The sequence below is a fragment of the Lycorma delicatula genome, chromosome 6 (genome assembly GCF_047948215.1).
Source record: "Lycorma delicatula isolate Av1 chromosome 6, ASM4794821v1, whole genome shotgun sequence".
Lineage (NCBI taxonomy): Eukaryota > Metazoa > Arthropoda > Insecta > Hemiptera > Fulgoridae > Lycorma > Lycorma delicatula.
Genome location: NC_134460.1, coordinates 157,440,841 through 157,464,905, shown reverse-complemented (window position 1 = coordinate 157,464,905; position 24,065 = coordinate 157,440,841). Strand labels below are relative to the sequence as shown.

The 24,065-nt window shown below is 32.5% G+C and overlaps 1 protein-coding gene across 5 annotated transcripts in view; it reads left to right on the top strand.

Moving 5' to 3' along the window:
* The window catches only part of RhoGEF64C (Rho guanine nucleotide exchange factor at 64C), a 616,090-nt gene that overhangs the window by 344,271 nt on the left and 247,754 nt on the right, over positions 1 to 24,065 (top strand). The window lies entirely within an intron of this gene.

The following is a 24,065-nucleotide window of genomic DNA, read 5'->3' as shown; positions in this document are numbered from 1 at the left end:
TTAAAAAACAGCGTTTACGATTCCAAGTAATCTGAACGTTTTTGAAGTTCTGGTAGAGTCCTATTTTCTAATAATGGGATGCACGTTTTCGCCGTTTATCATCCCAGAGATGAGTACTAGAAATTTTAGATCAAAATTGGCTGAGGTATCCACAAAACATTTTCTTTAAAACACGCTTTACAGTATGTTTGATGGGTTTCGGCGAAATCTGCTCGTCATCGCTTCTTCGCGCATGTGACACGCTTACCCCCTGAACTAGAAAATGAAAATGAAAATTTTTGTATTTTTTGGCCGAAAGAAGTCTTTTCTTCTTCATGGCGTCCGTCAGAAATTGTTTTCTTATAGACTTTCGTGCCTTGCGACCGCTTTGCAGAAGTCTCCTGCGTGCAGTAGAATCCAGAGTTTTCACACCGGCTGATTCTAAGTCTTTTTGTAACGCAAAACTATTTTTTTGAGAATAATTTTTCTTATTCTACGTAAAATAGCATCATCTTTTAAGTTGGTTTTAGTTTTCTTATATAACGACCTTTTCGTCAAGGTGAAATTGTACTCATCTCAAAATATTTTCTACACCTAGACTAACGTTACACTCTGCTGCTGTCTGTCTTTGAGTCGTACTAACGTTTCATCGAGTATTATTATCTTTCTTCTTTTCTAATAGTTAAATCCGTACTGATACTTTTCTAAATTATTAATGAAATCACAATAAGATTACCTACACTAGAAGAAACCAAAATAAAATAGGTAAGCGATACACATAACCTCTCAAAACAAGCATTTTCAGGCAAAACTTGAAACGAAGGGAAAGAGCTGTACTACATCTGGAATCAGTGATACAACATAACTAACTAAAATTTACCTGTTGTTCACATTAATTTCAACAAGACTGTAGTTCTTTTTTTATTCTCTTGATAAATAACATTGGAATACTCTATATAAAGTGAACTTGTCTAGGTATTTTATCCTGTTGTTTGTTTGTTTTGCTAAATAAGTCGTATTAATTGCTGCAGTGCCTGCAAATCGTACAAGTTACGGTAAAACTCAATCTCTTCTTCTTCCTAAACGGTTTACATTCAATACGTATAGAGGCTGCATCGCATTGGCATCAACAGGAACTACCTTTCGGCTCGCAAACAGTCTTTGGAAACTGCTATATTTTTAATAAGTTCATTAAGATAAAAAATCGGATGTGTTAAAATGTTTATTAACCTATCGGCTTTTCTAAACTATAAAAAAACTAATCAAAACGAATTTATTATTTAGCTACATTAATTAATTTCATATATAATAAACATTTTTTCATAAATATATTTGGCCAGCAACTAAACGTTTCATTACAAACAAAAATATATATATATTTTTTAATTTCTAAATAACGTTAAGGAATTAAATAATTTTTAAAAAGTCGTTGCGGAAACGTAGTCGATGTTATGTAATTTTCCGTATTTCATATGCGATTAGAGACGGGTAGAATATTTATAATCTCATTCGATATTAAAATTATTCGTTTAACAGATTTTACCCGTTGCACTGAAATAATTTATGAGGATCAACTTTTAAGTACTACTGTATTGGAAAGGCTCTCTCAATCGATTTAGTGGTGAAAGTTCGGGCGGCCATGTGGAAGTTGCAAAGAGGCAGGGAGGCCGAGGTATTTGAGATGCGGTTTTGAGTCGGGCCTGTACCGGAGCGGAACGGTGATCGCAGTGCACCGGTTCTAAATTTTGAACAGTTGCCCATCTCCCGCCTGCGGAGGAGGCTTTACAGCCTCGCGATGGAAGCATGGCAGCAAAAATAGTACGCCACGACTAAGGGAAGGTTCTTGTATAGATTTATACAGGATCTGGGGGAATGGTAGGCCTCTCCTTCGTTTTTAAGGGCAATGGGAGCCAGAGTGCTCTCCAACCTTGAAAATTTAAACCAATATTTGTTTCGGTTCCGCCTGGCAGCTGATGATCTGTGCGTCTGCGGGGAGGTCCAATCGAACGAACACATGATGTTCGATTGCCCAGCTTTTTTTCAGAACTCAAGTCACCCTGGAACTTAGAGAACAAGTGGAAAATTAGTCATTCACAAGCGGCAAGTCAATGAGCCGAGAGCCGCATTGTCGGACGTGTGGGAGTTCCTTGATGCGGTTGCTTTGTTCAACCTACATCAGTTTACCTAAGGGAAAAGACTCCTACCGCGCTGCTGTAGGAAGCTAACCAAGAGGTATGGCTGGCTACCAGCCAGATTAAGTATCCAAGCCCTTTAATGGTGGACAGGTACTTGCTGGCATTCAGCGGCCTAGGCGTGGCAGCGAATTGCTGTCTTTGACGAGATAAATTATTGATATTCATATATGTTTCACTAGTTGACGGGGTGTGCCTACCCATTTTAATGATATATTACAAGTGGGCTGTGGGACACGCAAGAGAGTGGTGTATGGTACCACGATTATTCCGCTCGCGCTTTTAGGTAAGCTCTAGAAGCTAGGATATTGGTCGCTAAACTGTTTAGTGGCTCAATAGCCGTTTGTGGCACAGACATTCTGTCTTAATCTTTAGGGCGACCGAATGGGGTGGTGGTGGGAGAAATGCCAAGCAAACCAAAAATGAGTATCAAGTTAAAATTTTTCTTTCAGCTTAAGGAGAGATAGGATAATATTTGGTGCAAAGATGTTGGATTTATTGAGTTTCTTTAAATGCAGCTTTATTTATTGAGGGCCAGTATATGCTGCGACCGTTGTTCGTGAAGTAAATGATCGTATAGTTTATTACATCTCTGAATCGTCAAATCAGGATTTTTTTGTTAATTATAACCCAAAAAACAGAATGAATAATGACGTAAGAAACTATATTTAGTAGGTATTAATTAAATCAAAATTGATCCGGCTTCGAACCGTTTGCCTATGTAGAGGAAGGCAAGTGCTTAGCGCTGCATCCGTAGGATACATAGCGGTGAGAAAACGCGATTGCGTATTATGTTCTACAATCAAAATGGTAATAAGCGACCTGACATGAAATGCAAGTCGTTCCTTAAACTGGCATAACCAATCTCATCATAATTGGCGTCCTACACTAGGCTTGTTGAGGAAGTTAGGAACGGTTCACAGTTATCAGATGCTTCTAACGCCTCGCGTGCTTTACGTTCATAACAGCCGTATAAAAGAATGGGAAAATGTAAAGCGGTTAATTAATGTGTATCTTTTCTCATAAACAATGTCTTGTATATATTATCTCTATGTAATATTGGATTCAGCGAATATGTACGTACATATGTTTCTGTATACATAAAACAAAATAAAAATATGTGTATATACTAGCCGGTCAGTCAAGGAGCGGAAATTCCTGGACCCTAAGTATGTTCATTATCCTCATGCTTGTCAGAATAATAATGATAACAAAAAATTAAAACCTGTTAAATTTATAAAAGGTATCAGTGAATTGTAATTTCTTCAAAGCAACAGTTTGGTGATTAAAAGGACCCGAAACTTACAACGATCTAAGAATGTGGGTTTCAAAACAGTCGGTCCCCATCTTAAAAATAATAGTTCTAGCCGGTTACCCTAAAGTATTTTGCACGGTTCTTACTGTTACCCGATAAACATCACGAGGAAGTGATTGTACTTCATTTCTCTTTTTTTCCATTTTATGTTTTTAGTCAAGTATCCGGAGGCAGGTGTAGCCAATCGCGTCGCACACATTGTTAACAACGGCAGCGGCTGTGTTGGCTCAGTTACCGCGTACCTTTAAAGTTACTTTCTCGATAACCGAAGAAGGTATCGAAAAACTCAAAAAGAAATCTTTTTTGGGAAAATTTAATTTTAAATATTGCAAGTGGTCTTCGAATTCTATTTTACTAACGGTTTGACCATAGTAAATTTGAATATCGGAAAGGAACATAATTCGATTGTTACTGCAATCGATTAAAATGGCTACTATCTTTAGACAGTGAAATATTTCGTAAATATTTCCTGTTTTCTTTCCAGGGGTAAAAGGTATGTTTTTTTAAAGCTCAATCAGTAGCAGTTTTTGTGTGAAAGAAAAACAGATTGACAGAAAAAATACTAGGTATATATACATATATTTCTTTATTTATTAGAAGTGAAATTTCTAATATATTAAACATTAATACACTATTGCACATTGTCGATCAGCTGTTATTTATTGCCAACTTTTGAGATAATAATTTTTCAAATAATTTATTTTATTTTTGTCATTAATAAAAGAATTATTATCTACGTAATTTTTCTTTATTTTTTTTTCCTTTTTACAATTGTTGTGAAACTTAAATTTTATTTTTTTAACGGAAATTTGTAACAGTAAATTTTGTTTTTACATCACAAAAAAGCACTTTACTGACAAATATAGTAATGTACTATTTTTAAATAAAATTCAACTTTTTCTTTGTTTTATTTAACTTATCTTACAATATTTTGTTGAGGATTAGATTCTCTACAAGTTTTGTTTAAAATTTTTATGTGTTTGTTACTCATTTAACAAAGTTACTGTACGTAAAATATAAAAAAACAGGATTTCTACCCAAATTTGTTGGATTCACTCCATATTTCTCAAAACCTACTGCAGAAATGGTTCTGGAACCTATTTTAATCGATTTTTCAGATCAAAAAGCATAAGAAATCACTAATTCTGTTCCTTAATTAAAGTCCTAAAAATTTTGGTACAACCTCATTTCACCGGGGGGTAACTGATATCCGAGCAAAATATTTCACTAGCCGTAACTCGCAAACGAAGCATTTTAGGACATCTTTTTATATGACTAACTTTTTACCTTATTTTCACGAGCAGAATAGGTTATGAAAGTCCCGGGAGAACTTCGTGTTAAACAGTATATCCTATTACGTTTTCTAAATATTATAAAATTAACTCTACTTCTGAATTAATATCATTATTATTTTCACCATTTTCTTCATTCATAAAATTCTTTTATTATAATTTTAAAATAATATTTCAGTGTTTTTTTTTATCGGTTGGCAATGTTACTCTAGGTTGATTGACTTCAGAATAGTTTATCAACACTGGTTTCACCGTTATCATTATTTCCTTCAATTACCACCTTTCAATTTTCAAAATAACTCTAAAATTCTTCTAAGTAATAAAGTACCATTAGAGTGTGAGGAAGTTCAATTTACAGTTGTATCTACGACCGTATTAAAATTTTTATGTCGTGATGAAGTAATCCAGTAATAATGTGAAATAAAATTCATTTTTAGAATTATGAAAGTGAAATTTTTTCGTTTAAATAAAAAAAAAATTATTAGCAATTATATCGTATATTAATCTGCAAAAAAAAGTTCATAATAGTTATTAAATTCAAAATATATTATATTCTTAAAAGGAATTTATTTTAAAAGGAGTGAAACTTAGGTAAATAAGAAAGAAAAAACAAACAAATACTTAATACTTCATCAGATATTTTATATTAAAATATTGTAGTATTATCCCAAATAAGGAATTTGATGCCGATCGCTAGAAAATGAAAAAGCTTGACTGCTGATTATTCTAAAACATAATTAATTTATTAATTTCTTTTAGAAAGCATGTTGTTATTAATTTTTCGATATTATATAACAGTTATTTTTTTACGTTCCCGCCTAGTGCTAGAGCAGAGCTGTAGCTCTAGAAGGGAAAGTATTGTAATCGGTCCAATTTGGGCGTATGCGGGTTTTCATCGAATGTTGACGGTTTCACACCTAAGGAACCCAAAAAACCAGATGGAAATTTTCCAGATGTTCGTGTGCGCGCGTGTGTGTGTTCAGTGCCGCGCCCTAAATCACATTATATATCTAGAACTAATCAACCGATTTTGGCAAAATTTGATCAGATTACTTCTACATATGTAGAAGTAAACGCATCAACGCATTATATTTTCAACTTAAAAGGTCAAGGGATGAAGCTGTAGAGCAAGGTCACCCTCTGCATCTCCAGATTTCGCCTAATTAAGGTCTTATTTTTCTTAGACGCATTTGTAAAGGATTAAAAAATAATATTTCCAAAAAAATGTTTCGCAAAATCGTACCCCCACTCCAAAAAATGCTCTAAATAAATGCGCGGCTAAGTCATTAGGAGCACTAGTGTAGCACTGACGTACATCTGTTGTAGACGTCCGGTATGTTGTAACGTCACAGGTGAGCGGTAGAATTATATAAATGAACAATATTTGAAGGGTAAAAAAGTATATTTAATGTGGCCGCTAGTACCGCCACACCTGCGCGAATTAAATACGATATGCACGCGCTCTTTAGTAGGAATCATTGAATTAAACGAACGAAAATAATTTATATTTAAATAAAATGATAAATATTAAGTTGTGCGTGTAAGCCATGCATGAGAAAAAAGCCGCGTGGCAGGAAAGTCCTACAACTCTGTTGTCAGCTTTTTTGTTCATTATCTTTATCAAATTTCATTAGCTTTATAAATTTAATTTTTTTAAATAAAATGAGATTATTGACGCATTAATTTTTTTCAAATATTACCTGTGTATGTGATAACAAAATTTAAAAAAAATAAAATATAATTTTGAACAAACGTCTAATAAATAGGATTATAATTTTTTTAGCCACGTTCTGGTTAATTTTTATTTTATGTGGTTTGTAAACTGATGACATGATCTCTGTATCCATCCAAAATGTTTGTCGGTGACCGATTAGAATCAACATTATGTTGTTGGAAAATTCCGGTTATTATCACCTTTTACTTCTTTTTATTGACCCTTTTATAATTTTTCTTTAGCAGCTGCGGTCAAATTAACGACATTAATTTATGAATTTCGGCCTGTGACTAAATAAGATTAATTTAGTAAATGTAATTGGCCCGGATACCTATCGTAAGACCCAATAATTTTAATATAACAATAGGTTAAAGATTTTTAAATGTAAAAAATATAATCCTGATCAAAATGTTTTTATGTAGGTTTTTAACAAACGTATTTAAAAAAAAATAGATAACGACAAAAGAATCTTTAAAAATTAATTATAGTTTTTAAAATCAAGTGTAATTATTTAGGAACCTAGGATTTTAATTAACGATACTTTGGGAGGGCTAATTATCACCCTTATAGTGGGGTTTTGTTTATATTTGAACATAAAGAGACTTTTAATGTATATTAAAACTATGTATTTGATTTGTGTTACGATTTGTTTTTTTTAGTATTTGGTTTTTAAGTGATCACGGTGTTAGAACTTCGTCGGTAAGAAGCGACGACGTCAACGAACTACGTTTACAGTTCTAAACATGACCTAACCTATCAGTGAAATGAAAATGTGAAAAAAAATAATAAGCATGAAAACATTATATTTCACTTCAATTAGATTAGTAATAAAGAACACTTTCAAAAAATACCTCGAATTTTGTTAGACATCGTTTTTTTTCCATTTGATGAACTACGGGACTCGAATATTTTATTCATTTTTTTAATGTACCTTTACGAATCGCGCCGCTAGATAGCAGTATTTGATAGTACTAGGTAGCGTACAAAAACTTGAAATAATAAAATTTAAAAAAAATATACTACAGCTTGTTTTAATATGTAAATGAAAGTAATAAAGATGAAACAAAATTTTAATTCAAACACTTTAAAAAATAAAAAATAAAAGTATTAGTTTACAAGAGTTTATAAAAGTTTAAAAAAAAAATGAATAAAATAAAACAGAAATAAATTTAATTGTTAAAATAAAATTTAACGATAAAAATCGAGGGTTACACTTACAAAGCAATAAATGCAATAATATTACATCATGGAATTTCGATTCGTAAAGGTCATTATACTAGTTTTATTGAAAAAGGAAAAATATTGTATGAAGTGAATGAATGATATGACTATCAACAAAAACAATTGGCCGTGAAATTCAATTTGTTTCTTCTAAGGCAATAAATTTTAAGAATACATTCATAAGATAACAATTAATAATTCATAACAGAATAATCTAACAAAACGCAGTGATACCCAAAAAGATTATAATGAAATTGTAAACGTACTGTAAGAATCTCGCAGATAACACACTGATACTGATATGAAATAAGATAAGCCACTACATTTTTATTATCAAAATATGTTATTAATTTAGAAATTTTCTTTAAAAAAAAGTACATGATAAATATATGTAATACACGACAGATATACAATAATGGATAATAAACAATGATTAATCGTTCAATATAATAAGAAAAAAAAAATTGTGACAATACTCTTACCGGCCCGATTTCATTTATTAATCAACGAATAATCATAAGAATTGTATTATTTCTGTAAATCTGATATGAATTACATATAAATGAAATCGGGCCTAAATATAACCTACGCTCGCTTCGCTCGCTAACCTCATAATTAACATTAAATATGCATAATACGTATAACTTAATAATAATATAACCTTAATGTTATAGCACCGAAATCGGTGCTTAATGTTAATCCACCGAAATCCGATTGACTACTTTGTTTTTAAATAAAGCTGTAGCTGCGGTGGCGTTAATACGTAAGCGGTTAGCGAGGTAGGTTATGTTTAGTTAGGTTATTTTGATATACGTTCGATTTGTCAGTACACGAAGTCAACATAACCTAAACAGCAGCTGTAGCTGCGGTGGCGTTAATACGTAAGTACCGAAAATTCTAAATTAATAATAGATTTTGATAATAGAACTGTAGTGTCTTACCTTTTTAGATATCAGTACCGTTTTGTTAAAAACAGTTTTATTTATATTACAGAAATTTTTATTTTTTGAGCTGAAGAAATGATATCTGCGAGACTCTTACCGTACGCGTTACAATTAGATTGTAATTTTTTTGGGTAATATTTGAGTATAATTTAATGTTTCCATTTTTTTTTATATTCGTAAACGTACGTTGTGTTTCGATTACTCAGCGAATGTCTAATCGGTTATACTTAGAAATGCTAGTATGCGTTCTTTGCATTGTGAAAGTACATTTAGTATGCCCAATATAAAAATTGTTACAGTTTTACTGAAAACTATAACTGTTTTATTTTTCATTGTTTTTATTGTAGCGTATCTCTTTAGTTTTTAAAATTTTTCGTTGTTCTTTGGGAAGGATTTCCTTTCTTCCTAAAAGTTTGTTGGGAATGTTTCTCTGTATAAGTCGGAACGATATATTTTTTGTATCCGTTTTTGAGTATTTCATCTAGCATCATTTTTTTCATCAACTGTTTTATATGTACTAAATATTTCACGCTCTTTAATTCTTAAATTTAGTTTTCTTCGAACACAGATTTACGAGGTCTGTAAATACAGTAATGAGACTGGTTTTTATGGCAGCCAAAGTGGCAACACTGTAAAGTTACTAGTAAATGTATGGTTTCATGAACAGCTAATTTATATTAAGTATTAATATTTTTAGTTTATTGTTGACACGTGAGGCGTAAATAAACTTTTCGTGAAACGAGTTTTTGTTGTGCGTTACAAAAATGAGTGACACTAATTATGAGCAGCGTTGTTCAATCAAGTTTTGAGTTAAACTCTGGTGAGAGTGCTACTGAAACCTTTTCAAATTTGAAAAGGAGGTATGGAGATGGCAATCTGTCACGTGACGCCTCACTATTGGACAGAAAAACAACAGTGAGGAAGTGTGCCGCGATCTTCTAGGGCGAATTGAAACTGATCATGATTTTCTAAAAAAATGTTATTACTGGTGATAAATCTTGGATATTTGAGTACGACCCAGAAACAAAACGCCACAACAAGAAGTGGCGCACTTCAAACTCACCACGTCACAAAAAAGAGCAAATCAAAACCGTGCTAATTTGTTTCTTCGATAATAATGGCATTATCCATAAGGAGTTTTTTCCTGCAGGACAGACTATAAATCAATATGTTTACCGAGTAATTCTTTAAAAACTGCGGAAAAGAGTTGCGCGCGTAAGACCAGCCGTCAAAGACAATTGGATGCTGCATGACAATGCACTTGTCACACTCCACCCTCAGTTAATGAGGTTTTGGTAAAGAAAAACATTCCTGTACTTCCTCAACCACCTTATCACCTGACTTGAGTCCCTGCACATTTTCCTGTTCCCGACTTTAAAAAAACACCTCAAAGGACACCATTTTGGAACAGTAGAAAACATTAATAAAAATGTAACCGACAATCTTGAAGAATATTTCGGTTTCTTAGTTCCAACACTGCTATGAAGAGTGAGAAAACCGTTTGTAGCGTGGCGGGTTCCCAACAGAAATATTTCGAAGGTGATACAGTTCATGTATCATTGGATTGTAAATAAAACGTTTTTCTGAATCAGTCTCATTACTTTATTTACAGATCTCGTATGTGTTAATCTTTATCGGAGTAATGTACTATTGTTATTTACTCGTAATTTACAGCCGAATTTATTTACGACTGTTTTTATTAACTCATAAAGTTTTATTAGTCATGCATCAAAAATCTTAACTAGAATTTTATACAGAAGAATTGAGAGGAGAGTGGAAGAAGTGTTAGGAGAAGACCAATTTGGTTTCAGGAAAAGTATAGGGACAAGGGAAGCAATTTTAGGCCTCAGATTAATAGTAGAAGGAAGATTAAAGAAAAATAAACCAACATACTTGGCGTTTATAGACCTAGAAAAGGCTTTCGATAACGTAGACTGGAATAAAATGTTCAGCATTTTAAAAAAATTAGGGTTCAAATACAGAGATAGAAGAACAATTGCTAACATGTACAGGAACCAAACAGCAACAATAACAATTGAAGAACATAAGAAAGAAGCCCTAATAAGAAAGAGAGTCCGACAAGGATGTTCCGTATCTCCGTTACTTTTTAATCTTTACATGGAACTAGCAGTTAATGATGTTAAAGAACAATTTAGATTCGGAGTAACAGTACAAGGTGAAAAGATAAAGATGCTACGATTTGCTGATGATATAGTAATTCTAGCCGAGAGTAAAAAGGATTTAGAAGAAACAATGAACGGCATAGATGGAGTCCTACGCAAGAACTATCGCATGAAAATAAACAAGAACAAAACAAAAGTAATGAAATGTAGTAGAAATAACAAAGATGGACCACTGAATGTGAAAATAGGAGGAGAAAAGATTATGGAGGTAGAAAAATTTTGTTATTTGGGAAGTAAAATTACTAAACATGGACGAAGCAGGAGCGATATAAAATGCCGAATAGCACAAGCTAAACGAGCCTTCAGTAAGAAATAAATATAATTTGTTTACATAAAAAATTAATTTAAATGTCAGGAAAAGATTTTTGAAAGTGTATGTTTGGAGTGTCGCTTTATATGGAAGTGAAACTTGGACGATCGGAATATCCGAGAAGAAAAGATTAGAAGCTTTTGAAATGCGGTGCTATAGGAGAATGTTAAAAATCAGATGGGTGGATAAAGTGATAAATGAAGAGGTATTGCGACAAATAGATGAAGAAAGAAGCATTTGGAAAAATATAATTAAAAGAAGAGACAGACTTATAGGCCACATACTAAGGCATCCTGGAATAGTCGCTTTAATATTGGAAGGACAGGTAGAACGGAAACATTGTGTAGGCAGGCCACGTTTGGAGTATGTAAAACAAATTGTTGGGGATGTAGGATGTAGAGGGTATACTGAAATGAAACGACTAGCACTAGATAGGGAATCTTGGAGAGCTGCATCAAACCAGTCAAATGACTGAAGACAAAAAAAAAAAAGTTTTATGATGTCAGTAATGCCGTATGTTAACAAGGGTGTAATATCTTCCTTCCGTTTGATTTGTTCGCTAGTCTTTTTCATCTGTAAGTGTTCGTACTTATTAGATGATTGTAAATTATTAGAAAAATTAGTTTGCGTCACCTTTACGCAATACTTGTATAGTCTGCCGTGTTAGATTGTCTGTTTGAGAATCTGTAATATCAGTTTTATCCTCACTCCCCGAGATGCCACTTATATTTTCGATATCATCTTTAATTTGTGTTCGACTTGTTGTTTTTTTAGGGTCTCTGCTTAGCACGTTGTAGGTCCTCGCTTTCTGTTAACCTGTAGATTATTGTTACGTGTGTCGTATTGTTGTAGTTACGAAGAGCTAGCAGCTTATCCATAACAACGTGCTGAAAAATAGATTATCTAGATTAAGTGTAATAATTGAACCGATTAAAGAACTATAAAAAATTTAAATAAAAAAGTAAATAATGTTGTCTGTAGTACATTACCGAATAAAGATCTTAAATCAACACTACATCTTATTCACTGTATTCATAAATATATTAGTAGCGTTCAGTAAATACGTGTTTGTCCTGCAATAACAAATTTAAAAAAAATGAAAAAAGTAATATGCAACAAATTGTACTTAATATATCTTTTTATTCACAGAAATAAAAAATAACAAGATTGAAATACCAGGAAGAAGTCACAATTATTTTAATAAATTGTAGGTTAAAATCGTGATTGTTACTTTGAAAGTGTTAACGCTATGAATATTTGTAGTTAAATATTTATTAATATTACTTAAATTTTTCGTAAATATTTTCAAAAATATATATCATTAAGTGAAAAGTGAGGTTCATATATACATACATATATATCAAGGTGCGTAATACATGAGCGTTTTTACATCTCCAAAATATTATTATATGCTTTCACTAAAAGTAAGAGAATGTATTTGCGGCCAAATTTCACTTCTAACTTAAAAAAAAAATAATAACAATAAAATGATACTACAATTAATTACTTTTATCTTTACATTAAACTTAAATGCATTTTCACCACTTAACACCTTATTACGGTAATTTAATGGCAACGCCCGCACGCGCGAGTGTGTTTTAATTTATCCAGTATAATATATATAACTTCAAATTAGTTTTATTTCGCGTTTATAAATTTAAAATTAAATAAATTATTTAATAATTAATATGCATTATCGGTCTAAAATCAAACTATTAAATCTTTAATTACTTTTTCATGATATTTAAATAAGAATGCGGAAGAAATACAGTTTTGCAATTTTATTAATTTTTTAAACTTTGAAGTCTTACAGGTTTTCAGTTTTTATTACTTTCTGATAAGTTAATGAAATAATATTTGTCATCTTTCATTTAAAGACTGGATAAACACATAAACACTATACTTAAGTTTAAGTAATTGCTGCAACTAAATATATCAATTCATAAAGATCTATTTAATGCCATTAATTACAGTTTATCAGTAATTTCACCCTTGAAATAGTTTATTAAATAAATGTTGCAAATCACTTTACAATATTTTCTGTTGAAGCTTAACAACCTGCTGTTCCTCGATGTCAGAAAGCAGTTTTTATTTGGAAAGGAAAATAATATTATATTATAATGTAATTGTAATCTTATTAATCAACGAAATATCGCATGCAAAATTATTCGTAATGAAAAGAGAGGAAATCAAAATAATTAAATTAATAAAATTGAAAAGGACTTTAATAAAAATAATTCTAAAAGTTACTATAAACTGTTTTATAATCGGTTACAAAAATACGAAGCTCCAAGATTAACGCTTAAGGATAAATCTGGTAAAATTACACATAATAATAAAGAAAACGCAGAAATTGCAGAAGCTTTTAATAAGCTCTTGAACTGCGAAGAACCGAAAGATTTACTAGAAATAAGTGTTAATACAGAAATTAAAACGCCAGAATCAAACAGAAAACCGCCGACTTATGAGGAACTAGAAAATGCACTTAAAGAACTTAAAAATAATAAAGCAAGCGGAAAAGAGCAAACAGTTGCAGAAATTTGGAAAACTGCAGGAGAATCAGTTAAGAAATCTTCGCATAATTCTCTGGTTAAAATTTGGGAATCCGAAAAACTTCCAGAACATTGGACGACAGCTATTATACATCGTTTACAAAAGAAGGGCGACAAGACAAATTCGGACAATTATCGTGGAATTTCGTTATTGGATTGTACGTATAAAGTTTTATCTAGAATTATTTACAATAGAATTAATGACCGACTAGAAAGCGAGCTAGGCGATTACCAAGGTGGTTTTTGGCCTTTGCGCAGTTGTCCAGATCAAATTATTACTTTGAAATTACTTATAGATATTTATAATAGAAAGCAAAAACAGATGATTATTTCTTTTACTGATTTCAAAAAGCGTACGATTGAATATATAGGCCTTCGATGTTGAAAATTATGAGAAATCTCGGATCGGATCCTAAATCGGTAAATATGATGTTTAACATTGACAAATACATAATCTAAAGTGAAGTTTCGTGCGAATTTTTCGAACTTTTTACATAAAATCCGGACTGAGACAAGGCGACGGACGTTCGCCTTTATTATTTAATTGTGCACTAGAATTTCTGATGCGCGAACGGCTTAAAATTAATCCAAAAAATATTCACATAGGATACAAAAGAAATAACTTAAATTTAAATTGCCTAGGATTTGCCGACGACTTAGCTTTATTAGCTAATAGTATCGCAGAAGCCAGAATACAAATAACAAGTATAGAAGAACTTGCGAATAAAATTGTACTTAAAGTTTCTTACGAAAAGACTAAAATGATGGCTATAGATCCTTTAGTTATTATTTCTGTGAATATTAATGGAAACAAAGTAGAACTTGTACAAAAATTTAAATATCTTGGAGAGATCATTACTTCTAATCGTAACGAAAAACAAAATTGGACCGAAAGACTTAATAAATTATTTAAAGTGCTACAAGTAACCAAAAATACTTACAACAAAAAATCGCTCTCGATTAACACTAAAATTAGACATTACAAAGTTGTGGTTAAACCAGTAATTACTTACGCGAGCGAGACTTTATTTACATTCAATCAGAAAAATAGGACTGAACCTTTGCTTAAAGTTGAACGCAGGATTCTTAGAAGCTGCATAAACAAAAAATATAAACGAAAATCAGTACAAATTATTGCCTAATAAATTTCTGTACGAAAACTTGGAATCCTTAATCGATACTATGAAAAAAAAAGAAGCGAATTTCTATCTACGCACAGTTGTTAAGATTACCGCGGGATAGGATTACTAAGAGAATTATCGATCGATTTTGGTCTTTAAAAAATCCGCCATTATAGATCAAAGAAATTAAAGAAGACACGCAAGAATTAAATTTGACTTCCGAAGATTTACTTAATAAATCCGAAAAATTAAAATTTTGTTATTAAAGATCCGAATACCGACTTTAAAGTAAGGACTTTTAATTACACAAAAAGGGTTTATTCAGAAGAGGATCGTAAAGCAACATCATTAAGAATGACTAAATATTGGGAGAAAGTAAAAGCTAAGAACTTAAAGGCCAAAAGATCGGCAAAAAAAGACTTGAATTATTCTGAGTAAAGTGGTCCTTTGGGGCCTTAAAAGTAAAACAAAAAAATTATGTATATATATATATACATTATATATAATACTATAATAATATTATATTTTATTTTTTAGTTGAAAATCAAAATAATTTTTTATATGAAAATTAGGTACTTGTTTTTATCGCACCGTCACTTTTTTCACTTTTTTGATGCGAATTCTGGAGATTTCATGAGAAAATGAATAACAACCTTTATTTAAGGTGCTAAAAGTAAATTTTTTAATGAAGAATAAAAATTACAAAACACTTTGGATTATGTGGATTCCGTGTACTAACGAATCGTACGTATATCAACATACCCTAATCAAACATAACCTGCATTAGTTTCGCTCGCTAACCTCGTTTAATTAATATTAAATATGCATATTATACGCTGTTTAACGTTAATTAGACGAGCGTAGGTTATGTTAGCGGACGCGACTGGTAGCATCTCGGCTTTTCATCCAGATGTCCGGGTTCAAATCCCGGTCAGACATGGCATTTTCACACACGCTACTAATCATTCATCTCATCCACTGAACTGATATCTAACGGTGAACAAAAAAGAAGTTATATTAGTGGAACCTGTTAGTGACCGGATACTGCCTTGGCGTCCGTAAATTGGGTTCCTCCACCTTTATTAAAAAAAATAAGGGTTATGATGTTGCTAATAGTAAGTATACGGAATGAACATAATCCAAATTGATTTGTAATTTTTATTTTTCATTCAAAAATGTACTTTTTCCATATTAAATAAATATTATTACTCATTTTCTCAAGAAAACTGAAGTTGCCTAAAAAAAATTGGCGGTGCAATAAAAAACCTGTTCGGAAAATTATTTCAATCTTTCTTTACTTTAATTTTGATTTCCTGGAATTCTTTTATCAATTTAATCTACGACTTGAAAATCACAAAAACTCTTTTTTCTCTAGATGGAGGAAGAATTGTAAGTTTGAAATTTCACTGCATTATCTGTGACATTTATATAAAATTCTGTTTAATATTCGTTGTTTCAATGATTTTGCTGAAATTCATCGTGAACGTGTAAAGTAAAAAATATTTTGAATAGTCGCATAATTTTTTTTTTCCTTAGTAATATACTTAAAAGTATAAAAAAAAAGCTGGCAGTGTAGGACTTTCCCATCACGTGACTAAAGCCGCATTCCAGAAAAGTCCAGAACACAACTGTGTGTTGTTTCTGATGCACGGCTTACACACACAACTTAATTTAAAATGTTTATCATTTTATTTAAATGTAATATTTTTTCGTTTAATTAATTCAGTGATTCTAACTAAAGCGAATATTTTATTTAACCTTCCTGGTTGTGGGGGTACTAGCGGTGACGGTCGGCACTCTCTAAACTAATGTAATTTCTCAACTTATATAGACAAATTTTGTTTGTACAGTCAGCGGACCGACACAGCCACGAGTCTTAATTCACTAGGAACCGAGTCGACCGGGGGATCGAGTTCAAGACCCAGCCCTACCGAGTTACTTTTTTTACACTTTAAATATAATTCATTTATTTAATTCTACCGCTCACCTGTGACATCACAACATATCACACGACTACAACACTGTTTTTTGGGGTGGGAGTGCGATTATTCATAAATTTTTTTTTCAAATATTGTTGTTTTTAATCGTTAAAAAATGCGCCTAAGAATAATATGACCTTAATTAGACGAAATCTCGAAATACTGAAGGTGACCTTTCTTTATAGCCTCATCCCCTTGACTTTTAATTTGAGAATTTAATGGCATCGATGCCCAATTTCTAGAAGTAATCTGACCAAATTTGGTCAAAATCGGTCCAGTAGTTCTGGAGATATAAGGGGATTTAGATGCCGATACCGAATACATACGTACATTAACATCCGAGAAATTTCCATCCGGTTTTTTGGGTTCCTTAGGTGTCAAAACGTTAAGATACGGTGAAACCCGCATATGCTCAAATTGGACCGATTATTGTACCTTTGAAAGCTACAGCGCTATCTAGACGGGAAAGTAAAATTTTATACTTGTATATTTACCGTCGTAAAATCTTAATACGTGTAAAAATAATGTAATTAATTACATTATTACAACTTTTTAATTTCAAATCGATATAATTATTATTTAAATCGTTAGAAGTAATTTATTATAAATCTAACGTACAGAATGGGTGACCTTTCCAAAAATAAATAGTGAAGGTCACTTTAAAGTACTCTTTAAACAAAGAAACTCTACGATAGAATGTTCTCGTTATTTAATAAAATGAAACTGTACATCGGATTATTTCTTTTTGAAAAGAACAGCTTGTTACTTTTAGAAGTTTCCGTCATGCTGAGTCTCTGAATAATGTGGGTAATAGTAGCTCATGAGTTAAGCAATTTTGGTAACGGTTTTAAATCTCTTTCAAAGTATTGCTTTTTTTTCATCTCTAATAGTAGAAATTCTATCAATGCGTTTCTCGTACTGCTTTGGTATCGAAAGGATTACGGCTTGTAAAAATTACTAAACATTTGAAACATCGTAAACTTTTTATATTTTGAAAATTGTTTCTGCAAATATAATGTAATTTGGTTCAATAAAGCTGTAAGTAGAAGTTACGTTTTAACTATTTACGTTAAATCTATTTTAACTTTCTTAACAAATAAAATTAAAAAAGTAATTCAAGTTATCTTTAAATTTTAACTTTCTGAAGTCTACATATCAGAAATGATAAACTGTTTAATTTGACACAGTATAGAAATGATCCAAGTTAAAAATGATCTGTCTTTTACTTTTAATGTGGTTTCTCTTTTTATGCCAGTGTTATTTTGTTTTTAAATACAATTCAATTTATAAATTTGTTCACTTAAAATCTGGATACACCACTAAAAACCTCTATCCGTATAGTAAAAAAAGCCGGTTGCAAGATGCCAAGTGGACGAGAAATCTGATATTTTTAAAAATAAAAAAATAAATGTCAGGAAATGAAGTAAACGTAGTTTTTTTTTCCTCTCAGCTCCCCTGGGGCGGGGACCGACTTGTTAGTATTACGCCACCCAGGGGAGTGTCTTTATACTCAAATAGGCCTTCCCGCCTACCAGCTATATACTGGCATGGCAGGTCGGCCTACCGGACCCACCGGGTTGGTCTAGTGGTGAACGCGTCTTCCCAAATCAGCTGATTTGGAAGCCGAGAGTTCCAGCGTTCAAGTCCTAGTAAAGCCAGTTATTTTTACATGGATTTGAATGCTAGATCGTGGATACCGGTGTTCTTTGGTGGTTGGGTTTCAATTAACCACACATCTCATCTCAGGTATGGTCGAACTGAGAATGTAAAGACTACACTTCATTTACACTCATACATATTATCCTCATTCATCCTCACAAGTATTATCTAAACGGTAGTTACCGGAGGCTAAACAGGAAAAAGAAAGAAAAGAAAAGGTCGGCCTACCGGTAGCTCTTTTTGAGAGTAATCTTTTATTTTATATGCCCCTTTCAGACACCACGCCATGCCTGGAGTGTCGTGATGTGGTGTCGAGGTCTTTTTTCTATCTCTTGTGTTTTATTATTCCCTAAACTATATCCCCTACTATATACATAGTAATACCTGGCATTATGTTAAGATACTATCTTAATTTTAATTTACCGTCCAGTTAGCGCTATATCAGAGCTATAGTTTTAGAAGGGAAAGTATTGTAATCGGTCCAATTTGGGCATATGCGGTTTTCAACGGATTTTGACGTTTTGACACCTAAGGAACCCCAAAAACCACAAAACGGGATGTAAATTCTCCGCATGTTTCAATTTCGTATGTAACTGAATTCACATTGGCCTCTAAATCACCTTATACTCCGAAACTACTGAACCGATTTTGATCAAACTTGGTCACATTACTTCTATGAATGGGGGCATTGATACCATTAAATTTTCAACTTAAAAGATCAAGGGAGTGATACTTTAATGCAAGGTCACCCTCAGTATTACGAGATTTCGCCTAATTAACGTCATATTTTTCTTAGGCGTATTTGTTAATGATTAAAAAATAACAAGTTTTTCAAAAAAACCTTTGCAAAATCGCACCTCCACTCCATAAAATGCTATTGTAGTCATCTGCTATGTTGTGACGTCACAGGTGAGCGGTAAAACTAAATAAATAAATGATATTCGGTCTAGCCGAGTCTTGAACTCGGCCGTCCAGTCGACTTGGTACCTGGTGCGGTAAGTCTCGCGGCTACACCAGTTCACCGTCAGTGCAACCGAAATTTGTTCTATCTAAGTTGTGAAATTAAAATAATTTATTTGATGCCGACCGTCGCTGCTAGTAGTGCCACACCTGCTCGAATTAAATAAGGTATGCGAGCGAGCTTTAGTTAGAATCATTGAATTAAATAAACGAAAAAAATATTATTTAAATAAAATGATAAATATTTTAAATTGCGTTGTGTATGTAAGCCGTGCATCAAAAACTACCTACCATTAGAGACCCAACAGAAATAACCTACCAAGCCGCGTGACGGGAAAGTCCTACAATTGTGTTGTCAGATTTTTTCTTCATGTTTTTTTTTAAATTTTTGTTCGAAACTCTTTTAAGTTAAAAGCTGTATGTGTTTAAATTAAAATAAAATAGTGAGCAATGATAGTAAACAATGACGCTTACTTTTACCTCGACCTTCGTGGGAGAGGACTGATAACGTTTTTACCTTTCATACAAAAGGTTCCGAGTCGAATCTTAATCAGGAATGAAATTTTTCATAAGCTACAAATATTATTTCTTATCGTTAAAAATAAAACCGGCAATTTGGGTAGTTGTAATTTAATATAACCCTCTAAAACAATTTAAACTTCCAATTCAGACATCCCACGACCAGTTTAGTGGCCTTTATTTTAGGAAATCTGTCTTAAGAACGATAACGTTAACGTGAACATTAAATCTATAGTAGAGGTATCCCCGTCCGTCTAAATATTTGAAAGGAGGGGACAGTTTAATTCTTATGCTTGAAAAACTTTCGCAAAAGGTCTTAGAAAAAAATTAAATATTTAAACAGGCTATTAGATATCGGTCTCCTATTGTTATCCAACAATGAAATTTCTTCTTCACTATCGATAAGTTAGTAATCCAGTTTCCTGTTTACTGTTTATTAGTAAATTTTTTCAAATAATCTTTTCCTAATTTACTTACTTATTTTGTGACCGGTTTTCACGGTATAAATTTTCGAAAGCTACTTCTGATATCGTTTAACAATAGAAATTTCATGTTTAAAATTTTGGAGCTGAATCTTGTTTTTAAATTTATTTCAGTATCCGTGTACCATACGTCTTTATTTATAAATAACAATCATTTATTTTTTTAATATTTTCCCTTCTGTATATTTACCGATAAAATTAAAAACAAAATCAATTATTTATTAAAATTAAAAAAAAAATAATTCCAATTCGTATCGTATAATTTTCAATAGAGATAGATGTATAAGATTCATGTAAAAAGTAAAAAATGAAAAGCAATCTTTCACAGGTAAAACGAATTATAACCGTAACAGAAATGCGTGTCTTCGTACATACGTACATACACATATAGACTAGGTGTACATGGAAACCACGTGGACACGTTGACCTCGCTAGAAGGGCTATATTATAAAGTACTTCCAGTGAATCTACACCGTGTTTTACTTTCACAGTTGAAACGATTTATTACATTGTCATTTATTATTAAATTTACAACGTTTAAAAACTTTCGAGTTGAAAATGTATTAAAAAAATATATATATGTAATAATCATATATAATTATAAATTAAAGAGAAAAAGTAATAAAACATGACATGCAATTTTTTTACTTTTTAACCAAGTCTTATATTATCGGTATATATATGTAGAGTGTACAAACTAATATAGGGATTTTAATATATTTGTCTTTTACTTGGTATAATGTGTGGAGTTTTGATTTAAGGCAGAATCACAGAGCGAAAAGGATAATTTTATTGAGTCCTGATCTTTCCGCATGACACCGTTAGTAGAAAAAACGAGGACTCCTGAACAGGAAGGCTTCTGTGTTTTTCAGTTTGCTAAATGTGAATAATCTAGTAGTTGCAATTCGTAGCTTTCCGTAGAAATTTTAATTGCGATCCTCCTAGTGATAATAATATTTTCCGATGGCTTAATCGATTTGTAACCACCGGATATCTCTGTAAAAGAAAAATACGGATTGATCAAGGATGTCTGAACAAAATGTTGTCAGGAAGTCTTTCCTGCGTAATTTAAAAAATTTTTTTAAAAAGTTAGAAAAGCCAGCCTTCAACTAGCAACGCCGGTGATGACTGTGCGGAATGTTTCAAGAAAGCATTTACATAAGCGTCTACAGTATACAGAATGGCCAGGAAGTCACTGTACCACTGAAGTTAACGAAAAATATGAGTTGAGGATATATGTTTTGAACATACGGTATTTTCGTTTGGGTCGGTTGGCAACAGTTTTTTACAACATCACACACTCTTGAGTAAAAGAGAATTGTACTAAAATTGTTGATTACTAGTTACAGTGTCGAGAAGCGGTTACTGACAAGTATATGGGTTCATGAACGAAAACATACGAATCAAACAATGAAGCTGATCACTGATGTGTTTCAGCAACGCTATAATTAGCCACCAGCACGAAAAGCTACAATGTTTGCTTGGGAAAAACTTGCGTTTCAATTAGGCAGTGTTAAAGATGGCGCGGAGTGCACAACAGTTAACGCGGTTAGAAACATGTGCAGTTTCTATTGAACAACCCCCATTGAAATCAACTCGTAAACGGTCAGCTGAACTTCGAACACCGTGAACGACAATGCAAGACCGTATGAAAAAGGAATTGAAAGTTAGGCCGTTTCGTCCGATGTTTATCGGTGAACTATCAGATGCAGACGTGAAATGTTTCGCTCCATCCTGCCGGGCTTTATTTGAAAAATTTACCGTGGAAAGGTGATTTTTACTGACGAATGTGCAATCTATGCAGTTCCGTGTCAGAAATGTTTTATTTTAGGTAAAAGAAAATTCTTATTTCGTGACAGAGTCGGAAAGAAATCCACCTCACGTCATGATGTGGGCTGGAATAACAGCTTCTCATTTGTTTGGTCCTTATTATTTCGATGGGGCAGTGAATGCACAAATTTATTTAGAGATTTTGGAGGCACGGTTAATACTACAGCTTCAAGGAACGACTATTGTTGCAGTAGAATGGAGCACCATTCTACTTTGCTCTATCAGTTCGCGCGTTTCTGAATGAAAATTTTCCAGGACGTCGGATTGGCCTCATTACTCCTTCGTCGCCAGCGCCGTTACCATGGCTACCACGAAGTCGTAATCTTACCACACCAGACAATTCATTATGGGGAATAATCAAGGCACACGTAGCTGCACGTCGCTACTCTACAAATGAAGAATTGCGTGACGCTTTTGAGGGAGCTTTCCGTAAGGTAACACCAGAAATGCTCCGTCGCGTAGATGACTTACGCCGGGAATGGCGACGTATAGAATTGTGCGTTCGAAATGAGAGGGCAAACACACAGACCCACTGGACTATTAAGATTAATACCATGTATCAACTGTGTAAATAAAAGAATGAATTTGCATTTTTTCATTTATAACTCATTACAAATGTTTAGTTCTAACTTTAGGGGGTACGGTGAATTCCCAGCCACTCTGTACAGATGTTACAGGCTTAAAGCTTATCGACTAAGATGAGTGTGTCAACTTTGCAATAAAAATGTTGCAGCACGAAATCAACGACGATTTCGATCGTATTGTGTTATTAATGAATCAATATTTCATCTTAATGGAAAAATTAACACACATAATTTTCGTATCTGGTGGTTAAAAACTCCCCATGAACACCTATTATACAAAATGAACTCAAATTTAAATGTATTCTGTATGATATTTCGGTAATTTTACGGATAGTTTTTCGCTGAAATCAAGCATATCAGGAGTTGTTTATTCGGATATGCCGCGTTCGTAAATCTCAGCGCGTTTCTGACTGCAAAATAGTAGGGCATCGGAAAATAAAAATCGGTCTTCTTACGCTGATCTCCGCAAGAGTTCTTTAAATTGTTTTACGTATTTTCTTTTAACTTTATTAAAAATGTTCCTACGACAAAAGCCGCTCATTAAAAAGCCAAGATAAGAAACCTGCTTTTCTTAAAAAAATAAAAGAGAAATTGAAAGAAACAACGTAAAGAGATTGTAATCGAGTATGACTGGAATGCGGGAATACATATTTTTTACACTTTACAATAAAAGTATATTTACTTTATTTTTTATGATACTTTTCAACTAGTTTTACAGAATTTTTGAAGTGAAAATACTTATAACATTTATAAACGATGCTATAATATTCTGTTACGAGCAATGTTGAAAATAAAGATTGAAAAAAATTTCTTCAAATCGCCCGGCCCATACAACAATGTGTTTTTACGTTAAAAAATCTTGATCTTTAAATTAGATGTAAAAGAATTACCTGCAAATACAAGTGATAAAATAAAATTTTTTCTAGAATTCACGAAGCCGTTTTGAATAAATATATCTACTGCAGCGCCTCCTGGCGGCTTATAACCGTAAAACTAATCTAGGAACCTGCAAAGAGGTGATACCTATGTAATGAAAAAACCCGCATTAAAATCGGCCCAACCGTTTTAGAGAAACACATCTACTGGAGCGCCTCCTGGTGATCTAGAACCGTAAAACATGTCTAAGAACCTGCTCTGAAGGGTTACCTATATAATTCAAGAAACCCCATCGAAATCGGTCCAATAGTTTTTGAGGAAAACGGTTACAGAAATACACGCACAACCTCTTA